This window comes from Rhinatrema bivittatum, chromosome 2 (genome assembly GCF_901001135.1).
Source record: "Rhinatrema bivittatum chromosome 2, aRhiBiv1.1, whole genome shotgun sequence".
NCBI classification, from domain to species: Eukaryota; Metazoa; Chordata; class Amphibia; order Gymnophiona; family Rhinatrematidae; genus Rhinatrema; species Rhinatrema bivittatum.
Window position 1 is genome coordinate 19,779,979 of NC_042616.1, and position 24,853 is coordinate 19,804,831.

The following is a 24,853-nucleotide window of genomic DNA, read 5'->3' on the forward strand; positions in this document are numbered from 1 at the left end:
TTTGGCGGAGGCCTTCCTAAAAGCACAACTCCCTGCAACCTTTCAGGTTCCTAAAATGGCGTCGGCCATGGGAAAAATGGACGTGGCCCCCAGATGGCAGCGCGCAGATAAGGGAGGCAGAGGATTGAGGCGGCAATCCGATCTCCGTCACTCTCCGCAGAAGGATCAAGGGCGACTTCCCTTTTGGAACTGTGTGTTTTTTCTCTTCTATCTTTGAAGCCACTGCTCTCGGACTATCTCTTAACAACTGTGGCTGTTACCTGGTTGCAGTAAGGACTTGGTTCTTTTACTTGTTTACCTAATCACCTGGCGCCTTGCATGTTATGCTGCGCTGCTTTCTAGTATTGTTTGGCATCCCAAAGTTGCAATGTTTGTGCGGGTTTGTTGTTTATGCTCATGATTCTCTCTTTTATTCTAGGATGGGGCTGGTGACTGTTACCCTTCGGGTGCTCATGGCTCCCCATGTTAGTGTATCCCAGGGGAGAATGGTGGGATACGATGGAATTGGGGGGAAACACGCAGAGACACTTGTTTTCTTTTTTATATTCTGGGGAAGGAGAGCAAGAGTGGGGGGGACCTCACTTTCTCATTTGCTCTTACCAGCGGACTGGGGAAATTTCATTACTTCTTATGGCTAAACCTTTATCTTTGAACGATGGCTACTAAGATTTTCTCACTCAATGTGAAAGGGCTCAATACCCCTAGGAAACGATCGTTATTAGCTAGGGAGCTTCAACGCCTAAAGGTGGGCAAAGCTTTTATACAGGAGACCCATGTGCGAAAACACCATGAAAGGCTGCTGACCTTCCCTCACTTCCCTACTGGCCACTGGGCGGCAAGCTCCAAAGCTCACAAATATGCGGGAGTGGGGATATTACTTTCCACTGCCTGTGTGCATGAAGAACTGTTTAAGGTCATAGACCCTCAGGGAAGGTATATTTTCCTAAAAATCAGGGTGGGTAGACGCATTCTTTCCCTTCTCAATGCCTATTTCCCCAATACAGACCAGGTGGCATTTTTGAGTAAACTTGATAGCCTCCTGCAACAACACTTAGAAGGGGATCTTGTCTTGGGTGGTGACTTCAATGCCACATTATCCCCCACGTTGGACAATAGTACGGGGGTGAGACCGGCCACCAGATTTTGGACTCGGTGGCATCGTTTTCTGGACAAATGGTGCATCACTGATATCTGGCGGCGGTGCTATCCGCACTCTAGATCATATACTTTTTATTCTAGTCCTCACGGTACCTATACCCGAATTGACTATTTCTTTGTTTCTACACAAGCCCAGAACAGAGTCCGACACACAGGGATAGACCCTATCACGTGGTCTGACCACGCCCCAATCTGGTTTGAGGTTGTCCTACAAGACGTTGACTCCGGGTATAGGCCGTGGAGGCTAAATGACAGTCTACTTAAAGATCAGAAGTTTATCACTAAACTTGAATCACATATGACACACTACTTCCAGGAGAACAAAACTGAGGGTGTTAACCCATTGACCGTCTGGGAGTGCTCCAAGGCAGTTATGCGGGGGTACCTTCTTTCACAGGCCGCACATTGTAACAAAACTAGGGAACACAACAGGCTTACCTTAATGGCTGACCTGGCAGCGCTCACTAAGCAGCATATTGCTACGTCTTCCCCTTCAGTCTACCATCACATCCTACAAGTTAAGAGTCAACTCCGGTCTCTGGAGGACGAGGCCATCAGCCACCATCTACTCTTACTAAAGCAACAATTTTTTGAGGGGGGCAATAAAGCAGGACGCTATCTTGCACACAGACTGAGATCTGCCAGGGCGCAGACGGTGATTGAAAAGATAGACACTGGGTCAGGGTCACCTCTTACGACCTCGGAGGGGATACGACAAGCTTTCACTGACTTTTACTCTCAGTTGTATGCCTCTGACACCACAGTAGATGACGCTGATATTGATACTTATCTCAGCTCAGTCCTCTTACCCACTCTCACAGACTCCCAGAGGGAGTTTTTAGATAAACCAATCGAGCAGACTGAGGTCCTAAGCGCCATTAAACACCTGAAACCGGGCAAGGCACCGGGTCTAGACGGGTTTACGGGTACTTACTACCGTAAGTTTGCGCATATTTTGGTGGGCCCCCTGACGGATTCTTTTAACTCCTTACTACATGATGCCAATCTTGGTAAGGATTCCAATACAGCAGGTATCACAGTGTTGCCAAAACCAGGTCGAGATCACACGAAATGTAGTTCTTACCGGCCTATTTCGCTGATCAACATTGATCTCAAGTTATTGGCTAGAGTTTTAGCGGTCCGACTTAATGGGGTACTACCTGGCTTAGTTCACAATGACCAAGTGGGTTTTGTCCCTGGTAGACTGGCGGCGGACAATGTCCGGAGGATCGTGGACATCATAGACTTGGTGCACAGTGAAAGAGTGCCAGCGGTCCTCCTTTCCCTAGATGCTGAAAAGGCCTTTGATCTAGTTCACTGGCCTTTTTTATTTAAAACTTTGCAGCGTATGGCTTTTGGCTCATCATTTATGTCCTGGTTAGCGAAATTGTATGACCACCCTTTCGCACGAGTAAAGGCTAATGGAAGTTATGGTAACTCCCTTCCTATCCAACGGGGCACCAGGCAGGGGTGCCCGCTATCCCCCCTCTTGTTCGCATTATTTTTAGAACCTTTCACCACGACCGTTAGGGAATCCCGGGACATTGTGGGGGTGCGGAAGGGTGATCGCCACTTCAAAATCTCCCTTTTTGCGGATGATGTGATGTTCACTCTTACTGATCTGGTGGCATCACTCCGGGGAGTTATGCAAGAGCTAGGCCGGTTCACCTCAGTCTCCGGTATGAAGGTGAATTACGATAAGTCCGAACTTCTCAACCTCACCTTACAGTCCCCAGCGGTACAGTTGATAGAGCAGGCATTTCCATTTAAATGGGCCAAACCCGCATTGAAATATTTAGGAGTTCGACTGGGATCTACCATTAGTCAGCTGTTTACCCTGAACTATGACCCACTTGTCAAGACCATACAAAAGGACTTACATAATTGGCAGAACCAAATGCTTTCGTGGCTGGGCCGTCTTGCAGTCATTAAGATGAATGTTCTCCCCCGATTTTTGTATTTTTTTACCACTATCCCCGTTTATTTATCTAACAGTGTACTCAAAAAATGGCAACAAATTTTATGTAGCTATATATGGCGCAAACGTCCTCCTAGGGTGGCAAGGACTACATTGTACAGAACGAAAAATAGGGGAGGGGTTAGCCTACCAAACTTACTCTGGTACTACTCTGCTGCGCAATTACGGGCTCTGGTGGCCCTGCATCGCACTAGTGATATACCCCAGTGGGTACATTTAGAACAGACTCTTATAGAAGATCTCCCTATCTCCGCGATGCCATGGCAACCGAAAGCGACATGGGGACCCATCGAATATCTTCCATTTGCGCTTCGCACGACCCTTCGGGTGTGGCAAACTTGGAAATCAAAGCTGGTGGGTTCTGAATTGTACTCCACACTGACCCATCTACGCACCAATAGTATCTATCCAACTCATGACACCTCTCTGACCCTGAAAGTATGGGCTGCAATGGGCATTATCAGACTGGGACATATACAACAGCAGGGGTCTCTGATGACAATTGACCAGCTTTGCCACATGTACTCTCTTAGTGGGGTTGACTTTCTGCATTATGCCAAAATATATCATTTTGTTAAACGGGGATTACGTGGGGGTATCTTGAAATTAACGGGTACACTATTTGAGACATACTGTAAGAATGCACTAACAGTGCGAGGTATCATCTCTAAGATATATGGCATAATTAATGGTCAGGCGAGGGCCAATCCCCGTCACCGTGTGTTGTGGGAACAGGACTTACAACGTCAGTTGGATGACCAGGACTGGGATGCTATTTATACCCTAGCCCACAAATGTTCGGTTTCGGTGGGATTACAAGAAAACTGTTACAAACTGATTTACCGGTGGCATTACACTCCTGTGCAACTTCATAAATATCGCCCCTCCTTGTCTAACCAATGTTGGAGGGGGTGTGGAAATTTAGGTACGTATTATCACCTATGGTGGGAATGTCCTAGGATTGTCCCAGTCTGGCGAGAGGTATTAGGGTGGATGGCGGCAGTGATTTCCGCCCCGATCTCAGCCGAACCCTGGCCTGTACTTCTAGGCCTCCCTGGACCTGGACACAATAAGAACACACAAAGATTTTTGGTGCACGTTTTTATTGCGACTCGCACTGAAATAGCATTCCATTGGAAAGGCACTAACCTGCCGAGTCTAGCAAAGATTCAACATAGGTTAATACATAGTACCAACTCAGTAGACTTACTGCAGTCCTCAGGGACCGACTGGGCGGTTTTGAGAAAATATGGACACCTTACACTATGTGGCTCAGCTCCCAGGCCTCTCCTCCTCCGACCGTGCCATGCACTTGATCGCTACTGGGTAAAGTTGGTGTCTAGTAACCTATTGTATCACGATACCGAGCCACTTGTTTATGTACTCTAGAATGTTTTTCCCTGGATCTGATGAGGAACCGAATCTAATCACAATGTACATTGTTGTCTTCTTGTTATGACCTCTTGTTGATTTCTTGTTGTTTAATCTATTTTCCCTACTGCTCTAGGTTAACCCCCTGCCCAGTTCGCCTCCCCTGTTGAAATGTACTTCTAAATCTTTTGTTAATATGTGAACCGGTATGATGTCCCCACTAATACCGGTATATAAAAGTTTGTTTGTTTGTTTGTTTGTTTGTTTGTTTGTTTGTTTGTTTATTAATAAATAAATAAATAAATAAATAAATAAATAAATAAATAAATAAATAAATAAATAAATAAATAAATAAATGTAACTGCTTTTTTTCTTCCACTCTTATACGTCTCTTGCTGTGTGTGGGGAGTGGGGTGGGGGGAGGGTAACGGGGATGGGATGTATTTATACATTGTAAAAGTGTTCAATCGTGTTTCATGGTATATTTGGTTTGGATAACTATAGCCATGGAACTCTTTGGGCTACAATACGTGCTCAGAGTTCACAGTTTCTTTTCTACTGTATTATTGCTTTGATTGACAATAAAATTCTCTAAATAAAAAAATCATCCATTGTACCTAAAGACTGGAGGATAGCAAATGTAACCCCAATATTTAAAAAGGGCTCCAGGGCGATCCGGGAAACTACAGACCGGTTAGCCTGACTTCAGTGCCAGGAAAAATAGTGGAAAGTGTTCTAAACATCAAAATCACAGAACATATAGAAAGACATGGTTTAATGGAACAAAGTCAGCATGGCTTTACCCAGGGCAAGTCTTGCCTCACAAATCTGCTTCACTTTTTTGAAGGAGTTAATAAACATGTGGATAAAGGTGAACCGGTAGATGTAATATACTTGGATTTTCAGAAAGCATTTGACAAAGTTCCTCATGAGAGGCTTCTAGGAAAAGTAAAAAGTCATGGGATAGGTGGCGATGTCCTTTCATGGATTGCAAACTGGCTAAAAGACAGGAAACAGAGAGTAGGATTAAATGGGCAATTTTCTCAGTGGAAGGGAGTGGACAGTGGAGTGCCTCAGGGATCTGTATTGGGACCCTTACTGTTCAATATATTTATAAATGATCTGGAAAGAAATACGACGAGTGAGATAATCAAATTTGCAGATGACACAAAATTGTTCAGAGTAGTTAAATCACAAGCAGATTGTGATAAATTGCAGGAAGACCTTGTGAGACTGGAAAATTGGGCATCCAAATGGCAGATGAAATTTAATGTGGATAAGTGCAAGGTGATACATATAGGGAAAAATAACCCATGCTATAATTACACAATGTTGGGTTCCATATTAGGTGCTACAACCCAAGGAAGAGATCTAGGTATCATAGTGGATAACACATTGAAATCGTCGGTGCAGTGTGCTGCGGCAGTCAAAAAAGTAAACAGAATGTTGGGAATTATTAGAAAAGGAATGGTGAATAAAACGGAAAATGTCATAATGCCTCTGTATCGCTCCATGGTGAGACCGCACCTTGAATACTGTGTACAATTCTGGTCGCCACATCTCAAAAAAGATATAATTGCGATGGAGAAGGTACAGAGAAGGGCTACCAAAATGATAAGGGGAATGGAACAACTCCCCTATGAGAAAAGACTAAAGAGGTTAGGACTTTTCAGCTTGGAGAAGAGACGACTGAGGGGGGATATGATAGAGGTGTTTAAAATCATGAGAGGTTTAGAACGGGTAGATGTGAATCGGTTATTTACTCTTTCGGATAGTAGAAAGACTAGGGGGCACTCCATGAAGTTAGCATGGGGCACATTTAAAACTAATCGGAGAAAGTTCTTTTTTACTCAACGCACAATTAAACTCTGGAATTTGTTGCCAGAGAATGTGGTTAGTGCAGTTAGTATAGCTGTGTTTAAAAAAGGATTGGATAAGTTCTTGGAGGAGAAGTCCATTACCTGCTATTAAGTTCACTTAGAGAATAGCCACTGCCATTAGCAATGGTTACATGGAATAGACTTAGTTTTTGGGTACTTGCCAGGTTCTTATGGGCTGGATTGGCCACTGTTGGAAACAGGATGCTGGGCTTGATGGACTCTTGGTCTGACCCAGTATGGCATTTTCTTATGTTGCTTAGTGAGCATTCTTGTAGAAGAGACAATGCTTACCCCCGTCCATCCATCTAACAGGATGGCTTGCTCCAGTACCGGGAGTACCCCCAATGCAGTCGGGGATGGCCACTGCCAGTTCTCCCTCCCAGAATAGTAGTAACATATAAAACACATGCAATGGTGAGATTACTTATCTGATAATCTCGTTTTCCTTAGTGTAGACAGATGGACTCAGAACAAGTGGGCATAGTGTGCTCGTGCTAGCAGTTGGAGACGGATCTGACGTCAGCACGTGGTACATATACCCCTGCAGGAAGTGCAGACGCTCAGTAATCTTCCTTGCAAAAGCTTTCTGGATATATGTAGGACTGACCGATTGATCAACTCAATATGAGTAACCTGACCGATTGCCAGTAGCTGGAGACCGCCAGTGTTCTCAACCGGAAGGCGTCGACACCCGGCAGGGTGGATGCCCTATGTAAGGAAAACATGGCTTACCTTGATTCGGTGAAACCCCATGTATAGCGGCAGCCAGGTGAGATGCTGAGTCCATCTGTCTACACTAAGGAAAACGAGATTATCAGGTAAGTAATCTCACCATTTCCTAGCGTGTAGTCAGATGGACTCAGAACAAGTGGGATGTACAAAAGCTACTCCCGGACTGGGCGGGAGGCTGCCTGAGGTCCGTTTAGGATTGCCCTTGCGAATGCTGAGTCCTCCCTGGCCTGGACGTCCAGACGGTAGAATCTGGAGAAGGTATGGATGGAGGACCACATTGCTGCCCTACATATCTCGGCAGGCGACAGCATTCTAGTTTCTGCCCAGGAGGCCGCTTGTGCTCTGGTAGAGTGGGCCTTGATCCGTAGAGGTGGTGGTTTTCCCGCTTCTACATAGGCCGTCGTTATAACTTCTTTGACCCAGCGGGCAATAGTTGCCCGTGAAGCTGCTTCTCCTTGCCTCTTCCCACTGTGAAGGACGAACAGGTGGTCCGTCTTACGTACTGCTTCCGACTTTTCCAGGTATCTGGACAGTATCCTGCCGATGTTGAGATGACGCAGTACTCGACCGTCTTCTGACTTCTCCAACCCTTCCGTGGTTGGTAAGGATATGGATTGGTTAAGGTGAAAGTGTGAGACTACTTTGGGTAAGAAGGAGGGAACCGTGCGAAGATGGATAGTCCCTGGGGTGATTCTGAGAAATGGATTGCGGCAGGACAGTGCTTGTAGCTCCGAGATGCGGCGTGCCGAGCATATCGCCAGTAAGAACACCATCTTCAAAGTTAATAAACAGAGGGACAGGCCCCTGAGGGGTCTGAAGGCGGATCCCGCCAGGAATCCCAAAACTAGGTTGAGGTCCCACAGGGGCACCGGCCACTTCAGTGGCGGACGAATGTGTTTGACTCCTTTCAGGAAACATGAAACGTCTGGGTGTGTGGCAATGCTGTTGCCGTCACTCCTGGGGCCGTAGCAGGATAGCGTTGCTACCTGAACCTTGATGGAATTGAGGGACAGACCCTTCTGAAGACCATCTTGCAGAAAATCCAAAATGATGGGGATTTTAGCGGTATGAGAATTGGTGCTACGGGCTTCGCACCAGGCTTCAAATACTCTCCAGATCCTTATATACGTTAGTGATGTGGAGAACTTACGTGCTCGGAGAAGTGTATGTACTACCGCTCCCGAGTATCCCCTTTTCTTCAGTCGAGCCCTCTCAATGGCCAGACCGTAAGAGAGAATTGAGCTGGATCCTCGTGGAGGATGGGACCTTGCCGTAGCAGGTCCCTGTGAGGGGGCAGGGGTAGAGGCTCCCCTGCCAGTAGTCTTCTCATGTCTGCATACCAGGGTCTTCTTGGCCAGTCCGGGGCCACCAGTAGAACTAGGCCTCTGTGCCGCTGAATCTTGTGAAGAATGGCGCCCAACAGGGGCCATGGGGGAAAGGCGTATAGCAGGATCCCCTGAGGCCATGGCTGTACCAGGGCGTCGATCCCGTGGGATAACGGATCTCGCCTGCGACTGAAGTATCTGGGTACTTGAGCGTTGGACCTGTCCGCTAGTAGGTCCATGCCCGGAGTCCCCCACCGATCCACAATCATCTGGAATGCTGTGGAGGACAGCTGCCATTCCCCCGGATTTAGGCTTTCTCTGCTGAGGAAGTCTGCCGTGGTGTTGTCCTTCCCGGCGATGTGGACGGCGATATGTCCTGGAGATTTGCTTCCACCCAGGCCATCAGGGGGGCTATTTCTAAGGATACCTGATGGCTTCTGGTTCCGCCCTGTCGGTTGATGTATACCACCGTGGTGGCGTTGTCCGACATCACTCTGACTGCTCTGTTTCGAAGTCTGTGGGCAAACCGCAGGCAGGCTAACCGGACTGCCCGTGCCTCTAGTCGGTTGATGTTCCACCCCAACTCCTCTTTGTTCCACCGCCCTTGGGCGGTGAGCTCTTCGCAGTGTGCTCCCCAACCGCTCAGACTGGCATCTGTAGTGAGCAGGGTCCACGTGGGGGAGGACATTTTCGATCCCCGGCTCGTGTGGCCGGGCTGCAACCACCACCGTAGCTGGTTCCGCACTCTGGCCGGTAGAGGTAGATGCACGGTGTAATTCTGTAATCATGGGCTCCAACGAGAGAGGAGGGAGCGTTGTAACGGTCTCATATGGGCCCGTGCCCATGGTACCACCTCCAGAGTGGATGCCATTAGACTGAGGACCTGCAGGTAATCCCAAGCTGTGGGCCGGATGGCGCTCAGCAGGGTCTGTAGACGATTCCGGAGTTTTGATTTCCTCTTGGAGGTCAGGCTGACTTTGTCTGCCTGGGTGTCAAATCGGACTCCCAGGTATTCCCGCGACTGGGAAGGCTGTAGGGAACTCTTGTTTGTATTGACCACCCATCCTAGGCTTTCCAGAAGAGATACAACTCTGTTGGTTGCCCGATGGCTCTCCTCCGGTGACTTTGCCCTGATCAGCCAATCGTCCAGGTAGGGATGGACGAGGATTCCTTCCTTCCTGAGTGCCACCGCCACCACTACTATTACTTTGGTAAAGGTCCGCGGCGCAGTGGCTAACCCGAAGGGTAAAGCCTGGAACTGGAAGTGCTGTTTCAGGACTTTGAAACGCAAGTAGCGTTGGTGATCCCGATGAATTGGGATATGCAGGTAGGCCTCTGACAGGTCCAGGGACGTGAGAAACTCCCCTGGCTGTACCGCATTTCTGACTGAGTGCAGAGTTTCCATGCGAAATCTCGGGACCCTTAAGTATTGGTTGACTGACTTGAGGTCCAGAACGGGCCTGAAGGTGCCCTCTTTCTTGGGTACGATGAAATAAATGGAATAATGCCCAGAATTCATCTCCCACGCAGGCACTGGGACTATGGCTTTTAGGGACAGAAGCCTCAACAAGGTAGCTTCCAGTGCTGCCCTCTTGGGGGGAGGACAAGGAGACTCCACAAACTTGTCCGGAGGGATGCGAAGGAAGTCTAGGTAATACCCTTCTCGGATGATGGCGAGGACCCACTGGTCCGAAGTAATCTCAACCCATCTGCGGTAGAATAGGGTCAGCCTGCCCCCTATGGCTTCTTCCCCCGGATGGGTCGGCTGATTCTCATTGCGGGGTGCGGCCGGGACCCGAACCCGAGCTGGCTCCCCTCTTGTTGTGCCTTGTCCGAAAGGACTGGTTCCTGGCCTGAAAACGAGGTGCTTGGTAGCTATTCCTGTAGGGGTTGAAGCGTTGAGAGCTTCTACCTCTGGATGGCCTAGGAAAAGGGCGCTGGTTCCTCCTTGACTTGTCTTCTGGTAGACAGGGTAATGGAGAGGCGCCCCATTCGTTAGCCAGTTGCTCGAGGTCGCTGCCGTACAGAAGGAATTCCCGAAAGGGCATTCTTGTAAGGTGTGTCTTGGAGGAGGAGTCGGCTGACCAATTTCATAGCCAGAGCTGTCTCCTGGCTGCCACTGAGGATGATACTCCCTTGGCTGCCGTACGGACTAGGTCAGAGGCAGCATCAGTGAGGAACGAGAGAGCTGATTCCATGTCTGCTCCCAGGGTGTTGTTCCTGGCTTGTGATAAACAGGAACGCGTTACCACTGTGCAGCAGGCCGCAATTCGTAGGGACATAGCTGCCACCTCAAAGGCTTGTTTTAGAATGGCATCCATGTGCCGGTCATGTGGATCCTTGAGGGCCGCCCCTCCCTCTACCGGAATGGTGGTGCACTTCACAATTGCGCAAACTATGGCGTCTACCTTGGGGCACGCGAGCAGCTCCTTGGTTGCCGGGTCCAGGGGGTACATGCCAGATAAGGCCCGACCCCCTTTGAATGAAGCCTCCGGCGCATTCCACTCCAGATCGATTAGCTGTTGTGCTACTTGTAGGAGGGGAAAATGGTGGGCCGTTTGATGAAGGCCCTCTAGCAGGGGGTTCATTCTCGGTACCCCTGGGGTGCCCTGTCCTGGGATATCCAGCTCCGACAGGCATTGAGAGACCAGGTCCGGGAGATCCTCCTTAGGAAAGAAGCGTCTCATGGTTTGATATGGCTCCATCCCCGAGGGAAGTTCTCCCTCCTCGGGGAGCTCGCCTTCTTCCTCAGAGTAATCTGACTCCCCATAAGTGGGGCTTCCAGGTAGCGGGTGTCCATGCCTAGGTCTTGAGGGTCTAGGGGCAGGGTCATCCGGAGCATATGGGTCCGTTCGGGGATTAGACTGCATCTGGACAAAGGCGTGAATCCCCCTGAATAACTCCACCCAGGAGAGCGAAGCAGGTTCTAGCCTTAGGGGCACCAGGTCTCTTGGGTTCCCCGGCTGCTCACCCTGGCCTACTAGGTCCAGGGTGTTCCCAGAGGAACTGGCAAGTAATCTGGGCTGAGACCGGCCCTGGCCTGGAACTCCCAGGGCCTCTTCACACCGGGCGCAAAGGGCGTTTGCTTCCTCGCTCTCTGTAGCGCGTATGAGAGCGTATGAGCGCCGGTGCGCTCCCAGCCTAAGTATGCGCGAGGCTTATGCGTGCGCTTAACAATGGTCGCTTACCCTGTGCGCCTAACAGTGTGCGCCTATTGCCCAATACGCTCAATTACCTTCGGGCGCCTATCCTACGCGCCCGGTACCTTTAAACAAGGGCAGATGGCGGTGGCGAGCAGGCAGGCAAAATGGCGACCTCCTTGGCGGGTCTCCACGCAGGCAGATCCCGCTAATCCTCGCTCTCCGGAGACCAGCAAAAGTAAAAAGATGTATGCCTTACCTGATCTTTGGCGCTTCCCGGCTGCAACCCGGGCGGTCTCCGGCTGCGAGGGGAGAGGGTAATTACCGTCACCGCCGTGCTCGAGGAAGTGCACCAGCTGCCTCTAGGCCGCGCCCGAACTCATCTCGCTTGGGGGCCAAGTCCTCACCGCGAACGGATCGGGACCGAGGCGCCTCTCAGCCGCGCCTGAGCCCTTCTCACTCGGGGGCTAGATCCCTGCCGCGATTCGGCCACCGGACCGAGGCTCTTACCTCCGAGGGACCACGGAAATCACCTCGGGAAACTCAACTGGGGGAGGGACCCGAGGGTATCACCGCAGGAGTGCGGGGCTCGTCATCAGGTAGGATTCTTCTATGAATTTAGTCATTAGAATTTGGAAACACGCTCAGCAAGCGTGAGGTAGCTCCAAACTGCACTTCATGCAGGGGTATATGTACCACTTGCTGACGTCAGATCCGTCTCCAACTGCTAGCACGAGCACACTATACCCACTTGTTCTGAGTCCATCTGGCTACACGCTAGGAAATCCATAACAACCGTTAACAATCATAACCGGTAGAATACTATTAGAATCTGCTTCCCACATTTTCAAGGTCATAATGTTAAGGCGGTCAACTATTGGATCAAAAGCCCAACCGATGGACAGGACAGCCATAGTAGAAGCCTGGCGGGCTATAAATCAAGTGGGCCCTCATCTTTTCATCATTGGTTTGAGAGGGCCGCTCTCGAATCTTCTGAACGCCTCCTAAGGCTCCTGCTGCCCTTGCCAACTCTGTGCCATCTCGGTTGATCCACAATTCTCTGTGGTTTTGATGAGGCTGCGGTATTGAGGCTCTAGCCGGCCTTTTGATGAGGCTGCGGTATTGAGGCTCTAGCCGGCCTTTTCTAGAGCCTGCACTGCTGCGCTCAGCATCTTGACTCCGTGTGTCGTGTGTCTTTCACCACAAACTGTAATCCAAACGGAAAAGTCCATTTATACCTTATGTTTTCATTTTGCATAAAGAAGATTACCCCTCTGATTTCAAATCTCCTCCTAAGCGTGGAGGAAGCCAAGTCTTGAAAAATGGCGATAGCGTTGCCCTCACACGTGGGCTGATACAGTACACGGAGCGCATTGTTAACCCGCTATTGGATGCGCGTTTTCCCTTACCCCTTATTCAGTAAGGGGCGGAAAATGCGCGTCCAACCCGCCGAACCTAATAGCGCCCTTAACATGCAAATGCATGTTAATGGCCTTATTAGGTATTCCCACGCGATTCAGAAAGGAAAATGTGCAGCCAAGCCGCACATTTTGCTTTCAGAAATTAGCGCCTACCCAAAGGTAGGCGTTAATTTCTCCGGGCACCGGGAAAGTGCACAGAAAAGCAGTAAAAACTGCTTTTCTGTGCACCCTTCGACTTAATATCATGGCGATATTAAGTCGGAGGTCCCGAAGGGTAAAAAAAGTAAAAATTAAAATAAAAAAAAAAAAGTTTAAAATGGGCCGGCGGCTGTCGGGTCGAAAACCGAACACTCAGATTTTGCCGGCATCCGGTTTCCGAGCCCATTGCTGTCAGTGGGCTCGAGAACCGATGCCGGCAAAATTGAGCGTTGGCTGTCAAACCCGCTGACAGCCGCCGCTCCTGTCAAAAAGAAGCCACTAGGGACGCGCTGGTGTCCCTAGCGCCTCCTTTTGCCCATTTCTACCGCCGGGCCTTATTTAAATACTGAATCAGCCTGACAGTCGGGTATTTTGCTTTTTAGCAGCGTCCATTACTGAGGACTTTTGGGCATAGCTATGGAAGCAGATCACAATGTCTCACGGTTTAGCGTCTGATCTAGGTCCTAGAGCTCTGTGTGCTCTCTCCAGCTTTATGCAAGTGGTTTGTTCAGCCTCCTCTCCATTAGGTAAGTTTCCTCCCAGTAGTATAAAGCTGCAGATTTTCTCAGCCACCTCTGAGATGTTGGAGTATGCAGGAGATTCAGGTACTCCCCTTATTCGCATATTGCACCTCCGTGTGCGGTTTTCAAGATCTTCAATCTTGTCCTGTAGTGTGGTGAATTCAGCTTCTAGATGTCCCTGCTGCAGATTTAAAGTTTTCAGTGCTGATCCGTGGCTCTCGGGCCTAACATTGACTTCATCTACTCTCTGCCCCAGCGCTGCAAAATCCTCTCACAAATCTGAAAGAGAAGCCAATAATTCTTTTTTGTGGTTCTTGAGGTCTGCCTGAAACTCCACAAACCACCCCCGCATCTCATCTCTCAGCTGTGTGACAAGCGTGGTGTGCTAGAGTTCAAAATTACCGCGGTGCCATCCACAGCGGCCTGCTCGGGCCTGTCGGCGGGAACGTCAGTCAGCTCCGGTCATACTTTGGTAAAAGAAAACTGCTTTAAATCTGCAGATTTTCTTTTTGCCGCCATGGTTGCTGTTCCAGGAGCTTGTGACCACTTTACCCTGGTAATCGCCGGTTTCCAACCTTAACTTAAGTTGCAGAAATTAGACCTGGGAGGAAGAGCACGAGTTCATGCGACCATCTCCGTTGCCAGCGGAAGAGCCCCCCCCCCCCCCACAAATAAATATTTATTTATTTTGTTTGTAAAGTTTTCTATACTGTGTTTGGACCAGGGACTGTCGCATCGGTTTACAATAATACAATTATGAAAGGCATACAAGTACATTGATCAACATAATAATATTAAAAATTTCATACAAGTCAAGTTAATACTAAATTCAATTTAAATTACAAGTTAAATAATATGTAAAAGCACCCAAAATAAACAAACAAAATAAGTAAAAATATCTAAAAGTAACCAATAAAAAAAAAAAAAAGACCAGAATGGAGCATTGCAGATTCATAGTTTAGGTGGGCAGGAGACTTATAATGTCTATTGTGATTAGCCTGAGCCTTCCTTGAATGCCTGATTACAGAGCCATGTTTTTAATACATACCATTTGTGCTGTCGAACGAGCCCTAATTAGCCTGGGTAATGTCATATCCACATCCACTGAAGCCGCTATGATCACATCTTTAATCCAAACTGCCACTGTGGTACGAGAAGCTGTTTCTCCCTTCTTCACTCTCATGAAGTACGAAGAGATGATCTGTTCTCCGCAAGGTCTCAGTAACCCTAAGTTAATGCAACAGATGTCTCCGCACATGCAAGGGATGCCACATCCACCGCTCCATTCAACGAGGGCAACAATATGGGCAGATTGAAAAAAAAACAACATCAGATACCACCTTGGACATGAAGGAAGGTACAGTCCTAACCTGTACTCTGTCCAGTGTAAGCACCAGAAAAGGGAAGCTACCACAGAGGAAGAAATGTGGAGCCTGCCAAAAAGGTCAGCACCAAGGTCAGGTCCTAAAGCATACAAGTGTCCACAGTGGCGGCTGAATAGGCTGAAGACCCTTAAAAAATCTAGACACCTCTGGATGCGATGAAAAAAGGTTTCCCATGAACTCGACCCCTATTACCAGGCCAAAGCTGTCACTTCTAACTTCAGCGTACTTAGCACCAGCCCGTTAGTCAAACCTTCCTGCTGAAATACCAAAATCAAAGAAATCACCGCTGTGGTGGGAACAGAGAACCATTCCCAAAGAACCTCCAGAGACGCACATACGCCAAGGACGTAGAAAATCCTTTTTTCCCCCCAATCTTGCAACATAGCGCTCACTACAGACATGGAATGATCCCGCTTCAATCGTTTAGACCTCTCAGGGGTCACCCGTAAGACGACATCGATCTGGATTCTCATGGAGAATCAGCCCTTGTTGCAGAAAGCCCCTGCGTAACAGTAGTTGCAACAGGCTGTGGTCGACCAGCTACTGAAGATCTATATATCAAGGCCCCTTGGCCAGTCCGAGGTCACCAGAACAGCTAAGCCTGGGTGATGGCCTGTCTCCTGTAGCAATCTATCAATCAGGGGCCACGGGAAACACACATAGCATCTGGTCCCACTTTGACCAAGAACATCAAGCTCGAATGCCCGAGAGTCCCATCAGTGATTGTAAAAGTGAGACATCTTCACCTTCTCGCGGACCCATCAGATCCAAAAAAGGGCCAACCGCATTGGAAAAGAATGAGCTGAAAGGCCTAGTTTGCTAGTCCCATGCGCCCCAGGTCAATGACATTATGACTGTGACAATCCACCTGAACATTGTCAACTCCCACTAGGTGAGATGTCTACTATGCTCAGAGGTGCTGTATCCCCCACGCCAGGAACACATCCACTTACAGAGAACCTGCTGATTCAGGGTTCCCCCTTTATGAGGTAAATATAGACCACTGCAGCAGCGTTGTCTGACCTGACCCTCACAGGTTTCCTGTTCAACTGGACTGAAAACTTCAGCAACACTAACCAAAACACTCAAGCCTCAAAATGATTAATGGACCAACGCATCTCCTCTGGGAACCACTGATCCTGCACCACCAATTCCTGCAATGAACTCCTCAGCCTTGAAAACTTGCATCTGTGGTGACAACTATTCAATCAGAAATCTCCAGATCCATTTCCAAAGCGAGATGATCTCTCTGTACCCACCAGAGTAACTCCTCCTTCACCAGTAATAGGGGCATCAGTGGTCACATGTGAACTCTGGCCCACGTAACCAACTCCAAGGCAGCAGCATGGACCCTAACATCTGTAATTACGCCCACACCGACAACCGATCCGTCAGTCACAGAACTCATATCCGTGTCCAATGCTTTTCGATACACTGCTCCGGAAGGAATACCTTGCCCTGAAATGTGATGAACCTGGCACCTAAGTAGTCTAGCATCTGAAGATTTAAGCTGCTCTTGGCCAGATTGACAACTCATCTGAGTTCTTAGCAACTGAACCATTCTGCGAGACCCGGCATGGTTATCCGCTGCTGCCTTGTCTCTAATTAATCAGCCATCCAGATAAGGATGAATTAGGATGCCCTCCCTGTGAAACGCATGCACTATCACCATTCCCCTGGAGAAATAAAAGGTTCTGGGTGATGTAGCCAAGCTGAACAGTAAGGCCTGTAGGAGAAATTACCACTTACCTGATAATTTTGTTTTCCTTAGTGCAGACAGCTGTACTCAGGCCCAGTGAGTTATGCTCCCCTACCAGCAGATGGAGACAGAGCAAGCTGATGTCACAGTATATAAACCTCTGCAGTGACATAAGCCCGCCAGTATTCTCTTCAAAAGCAACTGTTGACAGACTAGCAAAAAACTTGATTCAAAACAGTCCAGCATTACTGTACTCAGGCAACAAGAACACTGAACTCAAGTAAGGAACGTATGTACCTCAGTCTAGGGACTGTATGAACACTTACCAGTAATCCCCTGGAATACATAGCCCCGCAGGAGGACCATTGACACAATCATTCGGCAGCCAAAGGTGGGAAGCTGAGTCCATCTGTCTCATTAAGAAAAACAATTTCTCCTTTCCTCCCGTGTAGACAGATGGACTCAGGACCAGTGGGATGTACCTAATCTACTCCCGAACAGGGTGGGAGGCTGCCCACGGTCCAGTCAACACTGCAGGTGCAAAGGCTGCATCCTCCTGGGCACATCCAGACAGCAAAACCTGGAAAACGTATGTAAGGAGGACCACGTCGCAGCTCAGCAAATGTCATCAGGAGACAACAGTCTAACCTCCGCCCATGACACTGCCTGAGTCCTAGTGGAATGAGCCTTAATCTGAGTAGGCAATGGCTTTCCAACATCTACATATGCAGCCGTAACTATCTCTTTAATCCAGCGAGCTACAGTAGCCTGCAAAGCTGGTTCGCCCTGCTTCCTTCTACCATGAAGGACAAACAGGCGATCCGTCTTCTGGAAAGGTTCAGAAACTTCCAGAAACCACACGACACCCTTCTTGACATCCAAGGGACGTAGGAGGCTAACTCATAAGAACATAAGAAATGCCATACTGGGTCAGACCAAGGGTCCATCAAGCCCAGTATCCTGTTTCCAACAGTGGCCAATCCAAGACACATGTACTGGCAAGTTCCCAAACATTAGACAGATTGCTTATTAATTACCGTAATAGTAGTTTATGGATTTAATGTCTAAGAACTTATCCAAACCTTTTTTTAAACTCAGTAACCCTAACTGCTGAAACCACATCCCCTGGCAATGAATTCCAGAGTTTTACTATGCGCTGAGAGAAAAAGAATTTTCTCTGATTTGTTTTAAATGAGCTACTTGCTAACTTCATGGAGTGTCCCCTGGTTCTTCTACTGTCAGCGAGTAAATAACAGATTTACATTAACTTGGTCAAGTCCTTTCGTGATGTTGCAGACCTCTATCATATACCCCCTCAATTGTCTTCTCCAAACTGAACAACCCTAACTTCTTTATGTTAGGAAGTGCTAGGAGATGGGTTCCACTTTCCAGGGGATTGTGAGTTCTTGGACCACGGCTCGACCCCAGAGGAACTCTGAAGAGGTGCAGAGGCAGGCGAGGCATGCTCCAGCATGGGCTGGACAAGAGCAAGGCTGGAGTGAAGACAAGGATGACTGAAGGTACTGACCCTCCACCAGACCTGCACGCTTTGGGAAGACCCACAATGCAATGCTGGTCTTTTGAACAGTCCTCCGACCGTTCCAAGCCCTTTCAGACCTGCCGCTGGGTATCGGCAAGAAGTGGCAGGCCGGATGGAGGCCAGCGGCAAACGAAGACCGAAACACAGAGATTCAGTCGAAGACTGAGGCGAAGACGTGGGTACTTGGACGAGGACTCAGGAGCGAGGACACGTGGACAAAGACAAGGAGCAAGGCTCTGAAAACACGGAGTCAGGATCAAGAGCTGGGTTCAGACTGCGACGCAGCGCGCCCTACACAGCCCACCCACGGGGCTGGTCGAGGACCACGCTGGAACAGACGTAGACTCTAGACGAGATAGTGGAATAACTGAGAAGAGCATGTTGCAGAAACCGTAGAGGCCTGCACCGAGGCGCGCCCTACGCAGCCGCCAGTGGCTGGTCGCAGACCACGCTGGTACGGTACAGATTCTGGCAGAGTCTTTAGCATGGACGGAGCAGGCACAAGAAACTCTGTAGACCAGGGACAAGGATTCAAGTGGAAGTCTCCCGGAGGCTTGTGCTGCGGTAGTGAGGAAGGCAATGTGCCACGAGGCACCCTACTCAGCCTGCCCGTGGGGCTGGTGGCGGACCACAGCTGGTGATCGTCACAGCACACTGGGCCGACGATTTCAATGTATTATCCACTCTGACACCTAGATCTCTTTCCTGGGTGGTAACTCATAAGGTAAAACCTAACATTGTGTAATTACAGGAAGGGTTATTTTTCCCTACATGCATCACTTTGCACTTGTCCATGTTAAATTTCATCTGCCATTTGGAAGCCCAATCTTCCAATCTCGCAAGGTCCTCTGCAATTCATCACAATCCACTTGTGATTTAACTACTCTGCATAATTTTGTGTCATCCACAAATTTGATCACCTCATCCGTTGTACCCCTTTCCAGATCATTTATAAATGTTAAAAAGCACTGGTCCAAGTACAGATGCCTGAGACACTCCACTGTTTACCTTTTTCCACTGAGAAAATTGTCCATTTAATCCTACTCTCTGCTTCCTGTCTTTTAGCCAGTTTGCAATCCACAAAAGGATATCGCCTCCTATCCCATGACTTTTTAGTTCTCTTAGAAGCTTCTCATGTGGGACATTGTCGAACGACTTCTGGAAATCCAAATACATCACATCTACCAGTTCACCTTTGTCCACAAGTTTATTCACCCCCTTCCAGGGTTGCTGCCATCAAACTGAGCACCTGTAGATAGGACCACACTGTTGGGCATATAGTGCTCACCAACTGATACACCTGTAACATCAATTTCTGAATCCAAACCTCTGGCAGGAAAACTTTGCCTTGCGCCGTGTCAAACCAATGGCTGAGATGGCTGAAGACTGCTCTTGGCCAGGTTGACCACCCAACTGAGCTCCTGTAACAAGGAGATAACCTTGCGGGTCACCAAGTGGCTCTCTTCCAGAGACCTGGCTCGAATCAGCTGGTCGTCCAAATACAGGTGTACCAGGATCCCATCTCTACTCAACGCTGCAGCTACTACCACCATAACCTTGGAAAACATCCAGGGGTGGTGGCTAGTGAAAAAGGCAGCACCCAAAACTGATAATAGCGTCCTAACACTGCAAAATGCAGAAAACACTGGTGCTTTTCAAATGGATGGGAATATGAAAGTAGGCCTCGGACAGATCCAGGGATTTCAGAAACTCCCCTGACTGCACAGGCATTATCACTGAGCCTATGGTTTCCATGCAAAAATGGGTCACCCTCAAATGACGATTGACACTTCTGAGATCCAGGATGGGACGAAAGGAGCCCACCTTCTTAGGCACAACAAAATTAATGGAACATCGCTCCATACTTTGAGACGTAGGCACTGGAACGACAGCCCTCAGCCAAAGCAGCCTTAGAAGCTTAGATTCCACTGCCTGCTTCTTCTGTGGGGAGTGGTAGGGAGACACCATGAATACATCCCGATGAATACTGTGAAATTCCAGCGCATATCCTTCTCGTCTCACCTCCAGGACCTACTGATCCGATGTGATCTCGACCCACCTCTGATAACAGAGAGGGAGGCGTCCCTCTGTCTTTGTTCCTAAAGGTAAGTTGGCAAACCATCATTGGGAAGCTCTGGAGGATGCGCCACCCGAGCCCACTCCTCTCTTGGGCTGTCTAGGATGAAAGGACTGAGATCTACCGAAAGGCTGAGTCCTCTGAAAATGCTCGGAGACGACCCCTCATACCAGAGGCATTGCAACTGCTTCTTACCCTCCAGCAACAGAGGGACTGGAGATTCGCCCCACTTACCGGCCAATTTCTCCAACTCCCTCCCAAAGAAGAGCGAGCCTCTAAAAGGCATTTTCGTAAGGTTAGCTTTGGGGGCTGCATCTGCTGACCATTTTTGCAAAAATACTTGACACCTGGCCACCACCACCGAACCCACTCCTCTGGCCGAGGTATGAACCAATTCACAGCCCACATCTGCTAAAAAGGTGTCAGCGAGTTCCATAACCGCTCTGGAGGTCACTCCAGAATCATCAGCTTCCTGAGAGAGGAGCAGACAAGATCGTGCCACTAGGGCACAACAGGAAGCGATCTGTAAAGTCATCACCACTGCTTCAAAGGCTTGCTTAAGGATGGCCTCAGTCCCCCTATCATGCTCAACCCTCAAGGCCACTCCTCCCTCCACAGAGATAATCCTCTGATTAGAGATGGCACAGACAAGCGCATCCACTTTGGGAAAATAAATGCTCTCTCACCGCTGGATCCAGGAGATACAGGTGTACCAATGTATGACACCCTTTAAAATTTACCTCTGGGGCGCCCCATTCAAGATCAATCATAGAAACATAGAAATGACAGCAGAAAAGGACCAAATGGTCCATCCAGAGTACCCAGCAAGCTTATGGTAGCACCAACCATGCCATACAGGTTTCCCCCATAAAGGTATCATCAGGAGGTGGCAACTGCCGTGGCATACAAGTTACCCCCATACTTAGTTTCCCAAACTGCTAAACCCAGGGCCCTCTTTAGTTGCTGTCTGAGTTCAATTCCCTGTTACCTCTTGCCGTTGAAGCAGAGAGCAAGGTTGGAGTTACATCACAAGTATAAGGCTGATCGGTTAAGGGGCCTCTAAACAGAACGGACACAGGTTAGAGGACACAGCAGGCTGAGATGCCCGAATATGACAGGCAACGCAGAGAGAAAGGCACTTAGGTTTCTTAGCCACCGGCGCCATCAGTGCACAGGCAACGGAGAATGTACGTCCAGCCAGCTCGCACTGACAAACTGCAAGCGCCCAAAATTTATGCGCACTAATAGTACGTGCCACAAACACAGACACAAACTGGTGTGCCCGGGTTTTGGCGCACAAACGGCAAAACCGGTGCGTACAAAAGTCGCTTCCAGAACTGGGCGCACAGCACGTGTGCAGAGCCAGATGCACCAATGTTCCACTAGAGGGCAGTAAAGCGGCACAAAAGTGGCAAATATGCAGCCTTCCATGCGGAGCGCAAGAAACAAGCCTTGCTGTGGGGCCTAGCCCACCGGTGTCGCTCAACCTGCCAAGTTTCCCTAACACCAACGGGAGCGGGAACAAACGCCAGAATGGCGCACCAAGCACGGAGACCTGAGAAAGTCCTGCAGACACCTCTGTAATGTCTCTGTCTTCAATAAATTCTTTATTATTTTTATTTTTTTTTAAATTTACCTGAGCTCAGCACTTACCGGCTGAGTACAGAGCACCACCGCTTTCGGCCTCCTGCACCCACTGACTTTAAGCTGTACAATTGTTTAGCCTCAGCCTTACTGTTCCTTATTCCAAAGGGTTTCAGTTCCCTAATTATCTTTATTTTTAGATTAGACTGCTTGCTGTGGCTAAACCTTCAGGGGGAGGCTTCTCTCCTGGATCCCTTTTCTGTAATATATGTCTCAGGAATCGCACAGGAAGACTTTTTCTTTTTAGAATTGTACAGATAATTCATCTTTTATTAGTACTGAATCATAACAAGCATTCATTTCATTATATGTAAATAGGTTATAAGTATTTTATAAAATGTTCCAGTATAACTGTAAGAATGGTCGTCTTCCTGGGGAGAAGGGTACAATGCAATGTACATGCTGAGAGAGTGCAGGCCTTCTCCAAATATCCAGTGCTCCAACCACCCCTTATATACAGGTTTTTCTCTCTGTCTGACCTCAAGCCCTCTGCATGCAGTCAGCAGTCATCCTTCTGACCGCCAGGACACACATTTTCCTTCATTCTACAAATAGCTTAACTTCTCCCATCTGTTTCCCCTTTGGTGCTCTCATGCACAGTTCCCACAGATAAAACAAAACTTTGGGTTCACAGTGATTCACAGGCACATGCATACGTCTTCTGCCAGATACCAAGCTTCCCTGAGTTACTGCAATGGAACAAGAACAGTACAAGTTTCCACAGTTTTACAGCCCTTAGGCCTCAAAAGGTCACAAGTTGTTGCAAAACTGTTACAAGGGTCAGGCCTTGTCTCTACATTTCCCTCTTGAGGAATTCCAGAATTAGGAATTCCTCATTATTAGGGAAAAATGAAAGAGCAATGAGTGCACTGGTAGGCAGGGCTCTTCAGCAGTGATTATAGATTATTCAGTGGGGATCCAGGAAACCCCCCCACCACTTTTCTTCTCCTGGTGCTGCTGGTTTTTCTCCCTTGCTACCTGCTCCATTGATGGCGCCGTGGCTGCAGTGATTGTCCCCGTGCTGTGAGTGTCCTTGCCCCTCCTTTGCTGCCTATAGCCCCTCCTCCTGCTTTGGGTGATGTGCAGATGCGACGTAAGGATTCCTGAAGCCCTAGTAATCTTATAATATATTGAGAATATATATATTGAGAAATTATTTTGCTTTTACTGGTTAAGGAAAAGGGATCTCAGGTATTAGCACAGGGAGGAGATCTCAGGGATGGGAGGGAGAGGGAAAGATTAGGAGAAGACCAGGGATGGGGTGAGAATAAGGAGAGAGGATTAAGGACAGGAGATTAGAAAGTTTGAAAAAGAGGAGGAGGTTTGGAAATCTAGGATGTGGGTAGAGGAGAAAGGAGAAGAGAGGAGGATGGAGTAAGAGGGATTTCAGAGACGAGGATCTGGGATCAGGAGGAGGGGAGAGGTAGGAAGGAGAGGAGAGGAGGTTCCATTACCTGCAGACAGAATCTGAGATCCAGGGAGGGAGATCCAAATTGCTATTGCTGTAGTGGGGAGTGGGAGAGTGGCCCAGAAAAGAGAAGGAGATACTCCATGCCGCAGGAGACGGAGGGCTCTGGGGATACACCGGGCTGCTTCATTCTTACAGCATCAGTGATAAGCTGCCAATTTCTTATCAGGGGGTTCACCCCAGCTCTGTCTGCCTCAATCTCGCCCTTCCTGTTCCCTACACAAGAGAGGGGGGAAATCCAGGGCTGTGTGCACATTTACTGTGAGGCGCTGACCCAATGATGTTTAGTAAAATATCCTCTGTGTATACTAGAAATGCAGATAATGCAATCCTTACCTAGACCTAGAGAGCTCAGGGTCTCATAATTCTCCTTCATCACCTCCCTGTAAAGCTCCTTCTGCTCTTCATCTAAATCCCCCACTCCTCCTGGGAGAAAGAGACAGCGATGTCCTCAAACGTCACCGGCACCTGAAACACAAACCAGAAACACTCAGGGACACGTGGAGAGGCTCAGCTGGCTTTAATCCCATAACATTTTATCATGGAAGAGGGGACACCAGGACCCCTCATCCCCAGGAACTGCCAGACTTGTTCCCCTGGACTCAGTTTCCTTTCTGGGCCTCAGGGTTTACAAATCTAATCCCAGAGACAGAGAATATCAATCATCTCTGCCTGGATAAATCTGAATAATAAAACCCAAGATCTAACAGAGCATTATCCAGAACATCAGGAACATCTGATTCTGTCACATCAGGAGGGCTCACTGTGCTCTCATCCTCCTGGTTCGCTCAGTCCCTAACTTTGGGTCATCTTTGATGCCTCTCCCTCCTTCTGCACATCCAAAACATTGCTAAAGTGAGTCAGTTCCTCCTCTATAACACTGCTAAAATCTATCCCTTCCTCTCTGAGCCACCAAAACACTCCTCCCCTCTCTTATCACCTCAGAAGAACCTGCCATACTGGGTCAGACCAAGGGTCCATCAAGCCCAGCATCCTGTTTCCAACAGTGGTCAATCCAGGCCAGAAGAACCTGGCAAGTACCCAAAAACTAAGTCTATTCCATGTTACCGTTGCTAGTAATAGCAGTGGCTATTTTCTAAGTCAACTTAATTAATAGCAGGTAATGGACTTCTCCTCCAAGAAGTTATCCAATCCTTTTATAAACACAGCTATACTAACTGCACTAACCACATCCTCTGGCAACAAATTCCAGAGTTTAATTGTGCGTTGGGCGAAAAGAACTTTCTCCGATTAGTTTTAAATGTGTTACTTGCTAACTTCATGGAGTGCCCCCTAGTCCTTCTATTATGTGAAAG

At 48.5% G+C, this 24,853-nt stretch overlaps 1 protein-coding gene across 1 annotated transcript in view; it reads right to left on the minus strand.

Annotated features, from left to right (window-relative positions):
• Window positions 1-24,853, minus strand: part of LOC115083636 — an 83,150-nt gene that overhangs the window by 26,088 nt on the left and 32,209 nt on the right.